Source organism: Hippoglossus hippoglossus, chromosome 8 (genome assembly GCF_009819705.1).
Source record: "Hippoglossus hippoglossus isolate fHipHip1 chromosome 8, fHipHip1.pri, whole genome shotgun sequence".
NCBI classification, from domain to species: Eukaryota; Metazoa; Chordata; class Actinopteri; order Pleuronectiformes; family Pleuronectidae; genus Hippoglossus; species Hippoglossus hippoglossus.
In genome coordinates this window covers 11,985,362-11,998,801 of record NC_047158.1, presented here as the reverse complement: position 1 = coordinate 11,998,801, position 13,440 = coordinate 11,985,362, and the positions used below count along the sequence as shown (strand labels likewise).

Genomic DNA, 13,440 nt, shown 5'->3' with positions numbered 1-13,440 from the left:
CTGCCTTAATCCTGGTGCACGCTGTGAGCGAATGGAAGTGATTTGTGGCAATGCTGTCACAGTTTCATTTAGGAAAACTGTTTTCCACTGCAGTCTCCATACTGGAGCATGTGTGGCAGCCATGACACCTCCTCTATAGTCAAGAGAGCTGCCATGTGTGTGTGCTACTGGTTTCAAATATTAGTGCGAGCCCCTCTCCTCCATCCACTCACAGAGCCAGGTCTCATTTTATGGGATTGTGAATACTCCAGTGATTTGGAGGCGTTAATCTACATTTTAACATTTGCGTGCTAATGGCACCAAACCGTATCCTGCAGCAACATGAAGGAGACACATGGGAACCGACGACCAGCCACACTCACATTTTACTCACTTTCTGCGTGGGACAGCCTTCTCATAGCCTCTTTCCCCCCTTTCACACACACACAAAATGCATAAATACATGCAAAGTGAGATGACATGCGGGCTCTGGGCAGTAAGGAGGCGTATCATACGGAGTGGCAGCTGAGGATGTGAGACTAATCTGACAGGTGCAGGCTGGGAGAGTGACAGCATGGGAAGAGGAGGAGGGGTCGCTGCTTGAGGCCGAGGAGATTAATGGGTCTCTCTCTGTTTATCAGCAGACAGGCTCGGAGTATATCATCAATACCGGTGCTCATACTTCATACAAGTATTCAAGAGGTCGTGCACAAGAAAGGGGAATCATTACTCTGTTCCACACATAGTTAATCACCATAACTGGATTTGTAAGAACATGCCTCTCTAAATCCCTCGTCAGGATAAGATGCAATTAAGAGAATTTATTAGGCTGTTTCCTTTGTATTACTGCAGTTGAGTGTGGAGCCGGGAAGTTGAATGAGACATTTTGTGTTGTAGAAGCTGGGAGGCTCATTTGGAGAAGTGAGCGGAACTATTACATCTGCAGGGACACATCACCGACTTTAAGGAATACTGTGAATGCTTTTTTTGTTTTATTACAGAGAGTCTGATGAGAAGACTCATGCAATACTTCTTGTCCGTATTGTTAATATGTTGCAGGATTCAGGAGCGAGTTAGCTTAGCTTAGCATTAAGACTAAAGGCAATAAAATCCACCAACTAGCGTTTCTAAAGCTCCACAACTAACGTGTTGTATCTCTCAGCTGTTCAAATAATAGAAAAACTGAAATGCACTGAAAAAATAGACCGTTTACCAAGTCCCATGTGTTGAAACTTAAAGATTTAGTTGACTTAAAAATATTATTGTCTATGTGTAAAGCCAGAAATCGATCTCGTGACCTGATGCGGCCGCGGGGGATGGCGAACAGGGGCCGGGCGAAACGGCTCCGTGTTGCGTGCGTTTTGTGCATCGTGGAAAGGATAAACACGCCACTTCCTGCGTCCGTCACGCAGCGCTGGACCCTGCCCAAGTGTGGACCACATGGTGAAAATGTAATGTAAATCGAGTTAAAGTTGTGTGTTGTGTCACACCGTGACTAAATCAAACTGACAACAAGGAAGTCTTTGCTTAATGAATTCTTTGAAGTGTTCTTTTATATGAAGCCTGGGTGGCGTTAAATAGTAAGTCACAAACAAGTGTTATTCTTTCAGTTTAACCCTTTGATACACAACATGGGTCAAAAAGTGCTCAGTCTCTATTTTCTATATCTTTGCAGTGAATGAATTTCATCATTCAGTATTTCAGGTCTTCCCCAATTAACTTGTTTTTGATCATCAAAAAATCCTTATTTAAATTTTTACTTTGTTACTTTATGAATAAAAATATTTTTTGTATCACTACACTTCTATTGCACAACATGGGTCAAAAATGACCCATAACTGTATGAGTAATTTTGTATTCACCTACCATTCATTTCACACAGCTGCTTTTGCACATCTGATGTATGTAAGTCTTATTTTACAATCCATTACTAGTGAGAAAGAGAAATATGTACAATACTAACTAGCTGTTAGCTAGCTAGCTTCTTTTCTGGCTAACTAACCATAGCTAGATCAAGAAAATGAAACTCGAAATTTAACGGTATATACTTAATAGACTGATTAATATGCATTTGAAAATATGCTTTTGATTTTTTTTATCCAGAGTGTTAGTATTGCTGGTCGCAATCATTTCAGACTTACGGTTGACATGGTCATAAAGATGCTGTATGAAGAACAGGATGAGGAAGATGAGGAGGCAATTCTTGGTCTTGATTCTGAGTCTGAAATCTCTGATGCTGAGGACCTAGACTTTGTTCCACAGGATCAAGCTGGAGTTGTGGGTGTTTTTTGGAATCCAGCTCTAAATGAAGAAGGCTACTTTGATAACATTGAAGACTCATCTTCTATAACATACTGTAGAAGACTCATCTCCTATGTCATCAAAGGAGCTTTCTCCTTAATGAAGAAGGAAAAATAAGCTATAAAAGAATATAGCAAAGAAACACCCAGCCATGCATGTAATAACAGGAAATGAATACGGGTCATTTTTTAGCCGTGTTGTGCATTAGAAGGGGTTTACGTGTATCAAAGGGTTAACATATTCAGAGTAATCACCTGAACAACTAAACTCAACAGTGCAGTAAATCGAGGCAACTGTCGGTGCTTGGGCCCTAATGACCCACTACAATTAAGTGTGTGTTTTATGTACATGGATTGAAACTGTACATTCTCTGCACATTGATTTAAAATGTTGCTCAAATGTTATTCCATATCAGAAAAATGTATAAAGGAAAAAATAATGAAACAGTATGAACTTATAGAGTAATACTTATGATAATTGATATTCATTAATGTATCATTAATTTGTTATATGACTAAATTAAACTGAATAATACTCTCAGAACGAGAAAAAGTATTTTCCACAATGTTAAATGATTCATCTAATGTACACGAACACATATTTAACATAGGTAAGTGCCACCATCCGATGGAGACTCAGATCCCAGCAGCCAGTGGAGGACTTCAGTATTTATAGAGGGTGACAAGGTAAGTCCAGATCAGTACGATCATGTGGGGCTCAGTCGCTGACTAATATAGCTTTACAGACAGGCGCTATGCTAACTTTAGCTCTGCCTGGTGAGTTATTGTGCTGTACGAGGAGAGTACATGATCTAAAAGTGTCATGTGTCTACAGGAACAAGAGCCACACAAACTCTGTCTGGCATGTTTCCTTCTTGTTTGGGAACTATATGTGCCGTGTTGTTCTCTCCTCTGTCTCATCCATCCGTCATTACATGCGTCCTTGCTGCACAGAGGTTGCCTCACCTTGTCAGGACCCCGCTCGGCTCCACACAATGAACCGCACAGTGACGGCAGGATGGCCGAAATACAGGGCCGCATGCTGCATCTGTTTCCAGAGACAAGCAGCGGAATGAGAGCGTGTGACCTCACAGGATGCATTAACTATGACAGGATGCAGGTGCCCAAAATTAGCAGGAAGAGAGTCTAATTTTAAAGAGAATTTTTTCCCAGTCGCACATCCCATCTTAAAACATGCTGCAGGGGCAGGGGATGTAACGTGTGATAGTGATGTTGTTTGGTGAATGGAAAAGGTCAAATGATGCATCCCCATCATGATTCACCTTTATAAATACATGAAGTCTAACAGTCCACTGTGTCAGTATATACACCGTAGACTGCATATAAAGATTGACGACATGTCTCCACTTGCTCCCACTATCTAGAAATAAAGCAGAAATATCCCTGATATGATGCCGACATCTTGCACATTTGCCGCCAGTCTGCGTCGTGACGATCGGGAGATGGAGCCGAGGTATCGAGGTCCCGCCTATACACGCACTCGACCAATCGGGAGTCAGTCTCAGCTGTCAATCATGACATTACAACCTGTTTTTATAGCATCAACTAACTACTTAAAACCAAACTTACACAAAAAATTTGCCTTGAACAAACATCGATGTGATAAGAACTACCTAGTAAAATGACAGAAACCAGAATTTGAGAACAATCTATTTGACGTGTACTTTGAATTTTTTGTTTGGCTCATATCCCATCCAGTAACGCAAAGGAGGCGGGAGTTATGACCTTTACTGCAACCAGCCACCAGGTGGCTATCAAGACACTTTGGCTTCACTTTCAGGGAGCAGATATATCATCCATGGTTACACACAGTTTATGATATATACACACTTGCACAAACACCCCCACGCTGTCAGCTCACTAGAGAGGTATGCACTGACCATGTGTGTGTTTGTTTGGCAGATTAGAAAGACTTTAGGAGTTAACTTAATCAAAGGAATATTAACAAAAAGATTCTGTCCAGTTGACTTATGGGAAGTGTAGGCCCCAGTTCTTGAAGATTGAACAATATTTGGGACTGAAATGTGAGATATCTCAGACTCCGCTGCTTTATGTGTCTCTTATGAGGCCCCCAGCTTTCATACTAAATCACTGTTATATCCTGTTTAACACAGACACTTACTTATGTGTTGTTTATACTTTAATGTATTTTTTAAAAACATTGGTAAATTTAACAAGCAAGATACACATTAATAAACATGTGCCTGTTAATGTGCCAGAGTTGGTGAAACGGTTGATTTACATTTCATTTGTTTGTGCTGTGTGGTGAAATGCATTGAGTGTGGTAATGAAGGTAGTAGTATGGTTAGTGGGATAATCCTGATCTGTTTGCGACAATGACTTAAACCCTCCAGCTGCTCGGGGTCCTGAACCTGCAGAGGTCATGACCTTTCGAGGTAGCATAGCCCCTTAGAAGGAGGGTTGATATCAAAGGTCATGTGAATGTGACCCACTTAGGTTCCATGTGCTGTATCTGGAGGGCACATAAATACACAGATGCACTCCCACTTACCTTTCTTGCAGACACACTCATGACTCAAAGGTTTTATCTGGCCTCTTCAAAGACCACCACAAGGAACATAGCGCTGTTGTTTTCATTCAGCGAGCCTCGGAGACCTTTCTGTCGGGTCCTCTGGTTTCTCAATGGCACTGAACAGGATTTAGCCCTTACAAGGTCGGGTTGAGGTCAGTGGAATAAAGGCAGCACCAGGATTTACCTTCCTCTTGTATCAACCAGTCACTGCGTCCACATGCTGAAAGCAACATACTGTTTTTAAGGCGTTTCTCAAGGCTTTGAGGCCTGGTTTCTGGTCAGAGGTGAATAAGGGATGCTTTTTTATCAGCTGTGTAGAAATGTCTTCTAACACAGAAGTGAAGAAAGGAAGGATCTGTTATCAGCACTGACGTCTTTTTTGTTTGTTTGTTAGTTTATGGATGACATTTGTGAATAAGTGAATTGTCTCAACATCCATTCATCGGTTAATGGATATTGCAAGACGCCAGTTTATCGCAATACTGACATATATAGACAAATAACCATTTATTTATATTTATATATAAATTTGCTTACTTTGTTGTGTCACATATTTGTAGTAGGTCATTAACAAGTAAAACAAAATGCAATTAACTGTGTAATTCATTTAAATTTAGCAAATTTCAGTGGTGGTATTGGATTTTAATATTTTTTTATGCAGCTGCATAGGAAACATTGTGAAGAGTTAATAAAGTGGCTTTTCTTTTCATTCAAATGCACTCAACATCTTGTAATTCTTTTAAGCAACAGAACGTTGGATGTTAGAATTTTGTCTGGGTGCAACCTCACAGAGCTGCTAGCGTTGGTGTAAACTCTCTTTAGTCTTGCTAAAAAAAACTTTACTCAACAACTTAACAACATCTGAGCAATATTAAAGTCCACAGCCTGTCTCGCTCCATCTCCTTCAGCCACTTTTCAGTTCCCAATCCCTAACTTCTCGAGCTCCTGCTTTACGTCCACTCTCCTGCACAATTACCCAACCGAGTGGAAGCGGCCCTGTCTGGCATGTGGCAGAGTTTGAGACGGGGGCTGGGATGAATTGGGTGGGGGGGGGCTCTGCCACCCAATGTGACTGCAGAGTCCCATGTTTGTGGAGCCCTGAAGGGAGACAAGATTGGGGACATGGATTTTGGTAAAGGGGGGGGGGGGGGGGGGGGGGGGGGGGGGGGGGGGGGGGGGGGGGGGGGGGGGGGGTGGGGGGGGGGGGGGGGGGGGGGGGGGGGGGGGGGGGGGGGGGGGGGGGGGGGGGGTGGGGGGGGGGGATTACCGGACAAGATCTTGGACGTGCCTTTACAGATAGCACAGCGCTCATCACACACACGCGTAGCCGATCAGATTTTTAACTCAGTCTATCTGCCTTCAACACACAGACACACTGCTGACCCCCTGCGTGGAATCAGACACCACACAGACAGATAATCCTTGCCAAAGTCTGTCATTTAATGTGTCCCCCCCCTTCACCCCAATTCACAAGACACAAATAAGCATGTCATTGCGATGCTATACGTGCACGCACACACACGTGCACACACAGGGTATAGGGAGGATTTGAGGTCACAGCATGCAACTATATTTTGGGTTGAGGAGAGCGAAGGATTACTGATGAAGTAGGCCATGGCCAGATGTACCAACACATTGTAGTAACATTCACTGATCGCCCAGCGCTGGTGACATTTGATTTGTGGTTTGAGTGAAAGCTTGACATTGAGTGCTTTCACTTCCTCCCATCAGTAATGGCCGCGCTAATGTGTCTCTCCGAGGCCTTTTCATTCATGTCTAATATACTGTAGCTCCGTCAAACTGTCCTCAACAATAAATGATTTCTCTTCTGTGTCAACGTCCCAGATCTCCTGGTCTGTCTCTGCTCTTCATCTATAGGCATTTCTCCATCTCTTCATTCAGCCGTTTTGTTTTCTCAGCCTGTCAAACATCTCTCACTCAGCCTCCTTTTCTGTCTCCTGCTATTTTTTCCCCCCCTCTCTGCATTCATGTCATGTGCCCATCTCCCCATTTCTCTGATTTTAAGCTGAGTTCAGGGAATAAAAATGGAAAGCAATGCAGGAGTTGATTTCAGACAGTCGGTATTAAAGTGTAGCCGAACTATCCTAGAGTGTGTTTGTATACGTTAAGCCTGAGCAATATAAATGCAGCTGGCAGGACCAGACTCAGGAAGGAAGGAGCTCCACTCAAATTAATCTCCACTGGACGGCCCAGTAAAGGCAGCAGAGCCATTTTTGGGAGCAAGGAGCCATCTCCTAGGTGAGTACCATGGCAACAGCCAATGTGGGCCCCCAGCTTTCAGAGCTGTCCTTTTCAAGCGCCCGATCAAAAGTGGCAGGCCAGGTTTTTTCTTATGTGGCGTCTCTTACTCTCTCTCATGCCCATTCTTCCGCCTCCCCTTTTCTCTCCCTGCATGACACGGTCCAGGCCTTGTTCACCAGGGAGGCTGTGAGAAGACTGCAGAGGGCAAAGTGTCTGTGGGAAAATGTTGCCAGACAACACAGGGGTATGTGACAGAGAGGGCAAGCAAATATCGTCTGCGTGGGACAAACTGGGGATAGCTACAACCAGTTTTTTTCCATTAGACAGCATGGCTCATCTAAATTATGAGCATAACAGATTTGATGCTTTTCTGTTTCTGCATGTGACTGGTAAAAACAGAAATAGAAGAAGCCTTTAAATGTACAGCCCCATCAGACTGGAATCACCTGCCAAACACTCAGATCTGTTATTTCTTCTCATGTTGTCCAACACTGTCTGTTGACCTCAACCATGCTTGTTCCCTTATGTTTGATTGTATTTACTCTTACGTTTCATCACTATTTTAGCTCTTGTCTCTATTTTTAGCCATGCTGGCGGGATGGCAACAACAGTCTGACCCTCACACTTTGGTGCAGACTTAAATATCTTCACCATTTGTCTCGTTTACTTTTCTTTTTAAAGCTCAAATGCTTAATTTCTCACTATTATTACGCAGTGTGGCAGCTGTTAATCAATTTGATATCTCAGTTTCACGCACACGATTCTTGTAGAAGTGTGTGCATGTAAGTTTAGGGTTGTGAAAAACCAAAGCTCTATATCTATTGTAAAATTTTGAAACAAAATAGTTCTCACCTGCACCTACGACTCACTGATATTTCCCAAATATACAGATATATAAATCCCACCATTCCTCTGGTATCTTATATACCAAGTAATATTTGATCCAAAAACGGCAACAGTACTTCGATCGGGTGAGGTGGTTATGTGGGTTTATTACATTCATAGAACAGTGATTACCAGGAATGTTACATAGAGCATGTCAGCCAGGAACAGCAGTCACAAAAAGCAACATCAACTTAAGGTTATTAAAAGCTTTGACCGCGTCACAAAGCATATGTTGAATAATTCACTCCATCTCTTGCTGCTGCATTTGGCCAGTGTTTGGTGGTCACATGCAGTAAGAGCTGCTCTGTTTATGTTAACAGAGAGCCACCTTGTGGAAAAATGAGGAAGTACATGTAGAGGAATGAAAAGCAATCACCTCAACTGAGACTGATGCTGTATGTGTATATGCATATTTGTATATGTAAGATATTATTTACAACTGATGAATGGTACTAATACAAGACAAAAAGATAAAACTAATGAAAAGATTGAGCTTGAAGTGCACACATGGAAATAGTCCCCTTATTCCCTGTTTTTATTATATATACTCCCTGACTACCCGATCTAACGGGAGCTCATGAGCGGCTGCAGCCAGCCAAGGTAGCGCGACACTTTCTGGAAGATGTAGCCTTTGGCGCACTCGGCCCCCGGCGGCTGGCTCACCACCCCGGTGAGAAAGAACACATCCCTATACAGGGTGAGCAAGGGGCTGCCGGAGCTCATGGTGCAGTCGGCATTGGCCCGAGGGACAGTGCAGCCCATTTTATTGGTCATCAGGTTGGCGTGATTCTCCAGACACTGAGTCAGTTGGTGGTACACCAAGTGGTTAAGGGTGAGCGGGCCCTCGAAAGCAGATACCTGTTGGGGATCTTTTCCAGCCGGTAACCACGGCGGGGAGCTCGCCTTTCAACAAGACGCTCTCAGCGAAAGTCCCGTTCTGGCAGACAGGCAGCGATTACATTTTTCTTAAAGATGATGCGGGTCGCGGAGCTCGATGACAGCCAGGTCATTCTCAGGACGACCCTCCACATAGCGCGGGTGAACGTGAACTACTTTTACGTACAGTGTCTGCTCTCCGTCTTGAAAGTTGGTGTTGCTTTTGCCTGAGGAAGAGAAGGGAAGTGAAGGACATTCAGGATGGTGTTTCCCAAACTCAGGCACACATACGCTGCTTTCAGAATACACTGAACCCCAGAGAATCTCCTGGAATTATCCGGGGGGGCTGTATGTGAGAACACAAATGTCTATAGTGAAATGTCCAGGAGAAGTCAGAGTGAGCCTGAGAATACAGATGGAAAATGTCTGCACGAGCGAAGTGTTAATGACGTTTCTAATATGCGACAGACGTAAAAGAAAACAAATATCCTAAGGATGAAGAAAAGGCCATACATGTAGAAGCTACCCGACGAAGATGTTCAAAGATGAAAAGACAACCCTAATCTGAAGCGGGAGTCAAGTTGCTGTAAACAGAAACACCGTGAACGCATCTGACCCGGACCATCTCCTGCTGCGTTCTTCCAAATGTGAAAAGCAAACTGTGAATAAGGTCCAGACCCAATTGTGTGCACATTTTCCGGAGTTCAGCTATACTGACATATAGAGCTGCAATGATTGGCTGATTTACTGTATCTATTAGCTGATCGACATAGAAGTTACTCAAATGGGAAGATTTGAAGCTTTTCTGTCAGTGTTAGTTCTCACAAACTGAATATGTTTGGATTTAGACTGTTGATAAAACAAGACATATGAAGATGTCATCTTGCGCTTAAAAAAACTAAATTTAAAAACAGCCATGTCACTGTTTCATACCTTCATGGAAAACATGTCTCAGTTTTTCTCATGCAGTTTCCCCATCAGTACATCAGTACCATTTAGCTTCATAAGGTACATTCACATTAAGAAAGTTTAATATTCTTCTAGGGCTGGGGATATGTAGACATTTTTGAATATAAATAATTAAAATTCGATATAAAAATGTTCATTTTCTCACTTCATTCTTCACTCTTTAAGCGTTTATTTGAAAAATGTGTTTGTGGAGAATAGATCTAAATGTTGCATCACAAATATTTTTGGGAGCTTGCATGATTCTCTTTTGTCCTTTGTCCAACTGCACAACTTTGTTGCTTTGGAAATGGACCCATTCTCATGTGACATCAGAGTATTTGCTGTCTATTTATTATTTTCTATCCTTTGTTGTTGGGAAGTTGTGATAATGTGTTTAGTCTGCTCACCGACGGCCACTTGGAAGGAGCTGAATTTGTTTGCACACTGAGCTGAGGTCAAAACCAGGTTCTCCTCAGAATGACTCCGCTGCAGAAGCCTGTCGACTCTGAAACTCTTCAGGAGAGCCTGCAAACGACAGGATGAACATCAGCCACACATAAAGGAATGCCAGTGATGTGTCACAGTGTGCGGGAGTCTGTGTGTTCCTACCTGCCAGGGACACTCAGTGGAAGTACAGCTAACTCCCTCAAAGTTGCTGCGGGGTGTTGCTGGACTGTTTGTCATCCCAACGACTCAGACTGTTCACTTTACCACAGGGGAAACTGACTGAGAGACGATTGCAAAACGGTTATAATTAATTCTCTCTCGTTAGGTCATCATTAGGTTACTTCTCCCTGTCTCAGACGTACCCTGCAGGCTCACACTTATTCCTGTCCCTTTGGCTGAGCTTCCATCCACGGGCAACAGGAACACTGGTAGGATGTGTAGTCTGGTTTACAGAACTGGGTGCAGCCCTTGTTCTTTTCCAGGATGCACAGCGTCTGGTCTGCACCGTGGAAACAGAGAGCGGAGGATAGCAGCACTCACACACCAGCTGAAGAGCAAATGAACAATGATGATCACACACAACTTGGATGTCCTCCTCACCACTTTCACAGTGGATCCCCGTGAAACCCGACTTGCAGACGCAGTCGTAGCCTCCCACGCTGTCCGAACACAGCGCCTCCATTCTTGCAGGGCTTCTCTGCACACTGGTCTCCATCTAAGCACACAGACGGCGAGTCTGAGAAGATCTAATGCACTACTTATGGCTGTGCAGCAATGGAAAATCATTTTACCACAGCACTTACCAATGTAGACGGACCAGAAGATATCCTGCAGGAGAAAACATGCAAGATAAGTGCACAGTTCTCTGTCATGTACACAGTGCATTAATGAAACAGGGAGGGACACTAGGAGATAATGAACAAGCAAGGCAGGGCTTTGTGAGAAAAATTCTGCATCTCACCGTGCGGTACGAGTCCTGGAAGAACTTCCTGGCCTCCTCGTAGGTGCACACTTTCTCCATGCAAGCCTGCTCCAGGCTGGAAGACCGGCTGGGGTTACTGCCGTCGACATTCCTCTTCTGACGGGAGATCACGGTGCTCGCCTGCTGCTTATCCAAAAACACTGGAGAAACAGTTGATGTCTCAGCTGGTTCACGCACAGCTGACCCAAACTGTGAACTATGAACCAGTTTGTCTACACAGATTCAGTGTTTTAAGTTTGTTTCTTTCGGGTAAAAAAGTTTTCCAAATGTAATATTTACAGATTTTCTCTGTTTCACATTATTATAAAAATAGTACATTTACGTTTTGGACTGTTGATCAAACAAAACCATACTGCATGTATTTCAAAGGAACTGTGACTGAGACACATTTTAAAAAGATAATAAAAATAATCTCCAGTTGCATCCCTCTGTGGTTAATATAAACAGTATTTATCTCGTAAGACCACTCAAAAATAAATAAACCAATAAACAAAACTAAATTCAGCTAAATCTGTTGCATCTCCATTGATACTAAAGCTCCTGTTTGATAACTTTCTGAATCTCGTATAGACGCAGCATCCACTCAGTGTTTCCCTCTTTTCTCATGCAGAGCAGAGGCTGACATGTCACGCTGACATCTTGACCTCCTTTACTTCCTACGGCTCTGACTACCACCTCTGTTTTTGAGCTCTGCAGTTTCATCTGGCTCCTCACCTGTCTGGGGGGTCTGAATGGCAGCGAGAGCCCCCGCCAGGAGACACAGCAGGGCGGCAGATGTGGTGGAGGAGCCCATGGTGACACTGTGGCAAGGTCGGTGCTGCAGTGCTCTTAAAAACAAGCAGATTACAGATATGACACACAGGGTGATCTGTACAGGGCGATGAAGTGAAAAACAAAATTTTTCATGAAGACGTTGGTCTTTCAGTGTCAGTTGTTGGATTAGAATGTTCTTGGATATAAAAATACAATAATTATAGGTAAGGGAACCATTTATAGAGGGTTTTTAACATATCATTTTAAAAAGTTAATTACCGAAAGCCATTAATAAGAATGTTTGTGTTGCCAGATGGGGGAAATTCCAAATGCGTAACATTTTAATTTGGATATAACTCTAATAAATCGTTTTTTCATGTAATATTTTACAATCAATTATTTTAGTGAGTCCACCTACATAGACTCTCGGTGGATAACATATTCAACACTTCTCATTCGTTCGTGGTGACACCACTTGACATAAAATGTTAATTTTAGCAAACCTGATCCATGCTTTGAAAACAAGTTTTTTAAAACATGTTTTCCACTAATCCCAGTTTATAAACTGTTAGCAAGAGATACTCACATGGAGCTGAGAAGCAATTATCATCATTATAATATATTATCACATTATTACATATTGAATTTACACAGCAACGATGTGAAAGAAGAAATTTAAAAAGCCTCATAGACACATGACGAGATGATATAACATAATATAACATAGGATACATTTAACATCTATGATTTGAAAACTCGATTATAATTTTGTACTCATTATTATGAATTAATTATTTAATTATTATCAATCTGAAGATCACTGGGCCTTGTTTACTGTAAACTCACACAGTCTCTGGTGTGATGATGATCCGGTGGGTACACTGGGTTTGAACCTTATATACAGTCTATGTTTGAACCTACGCTTTGTGTGTGCGGAGCCTTTAGCCTGCAGATAGCATTAGCTCGTGTGCTGCGACAAAAACAAAAGATGGGACCAGCTTCCGCTGCAACGCGCACACGCAGGGATCGTGAGGCAGCGTTTTTCTACCGTGTCGCATGAAAACATCCAGTCACACTTCTGAGGGCGCGTCACGACAACAACAACAACAACAGCAGCAACAACAACAACAACATCAGCTGTGATGTTCGCTACCTACCGCCTGATCCCGTCTCTGGTCCCTGAACGCGCCTCAGCCTCCTGCACGGGTCGGGCCTGTGGATGATGGTGGATCCAGAGTGACGGAAGATGATGATGATCACACACAAGCCTGCCCACTCCACTCACTGTTTACTGCCTCTGGACGATGTAATTACAGTGGTGGGCCACGTGGGGGCGCTGCAAGACAGAGCTGGCTCTTGCTGCACAGGACAGGGGGTTCCTGTTGCTCTGTCTGCAGCACACATGACAGTTGAATTTACCCAGCAACCGTGTGAAAGAAGAAATTTAAAAAAGA

General features: G+C 43.2%; 2 pseudogenes; both read right to left on the bottom strand.

Annotated features, from left to right (window-relative positions):
- Nucleotides 1-8,067: 8,067 nt before the first annotated feature.
- Nucleotides 8,068-10,362, bottom strand: LOC117766074 (annotated as a pseudogene).
- LOC117765722 lies at nucleotides 10,211-13,277 on the bottom strand (annotated as a pseudogene).
- Between the last annotated feature and the right edge of the window lie 163 nt (nucleotides 13,278-13,440).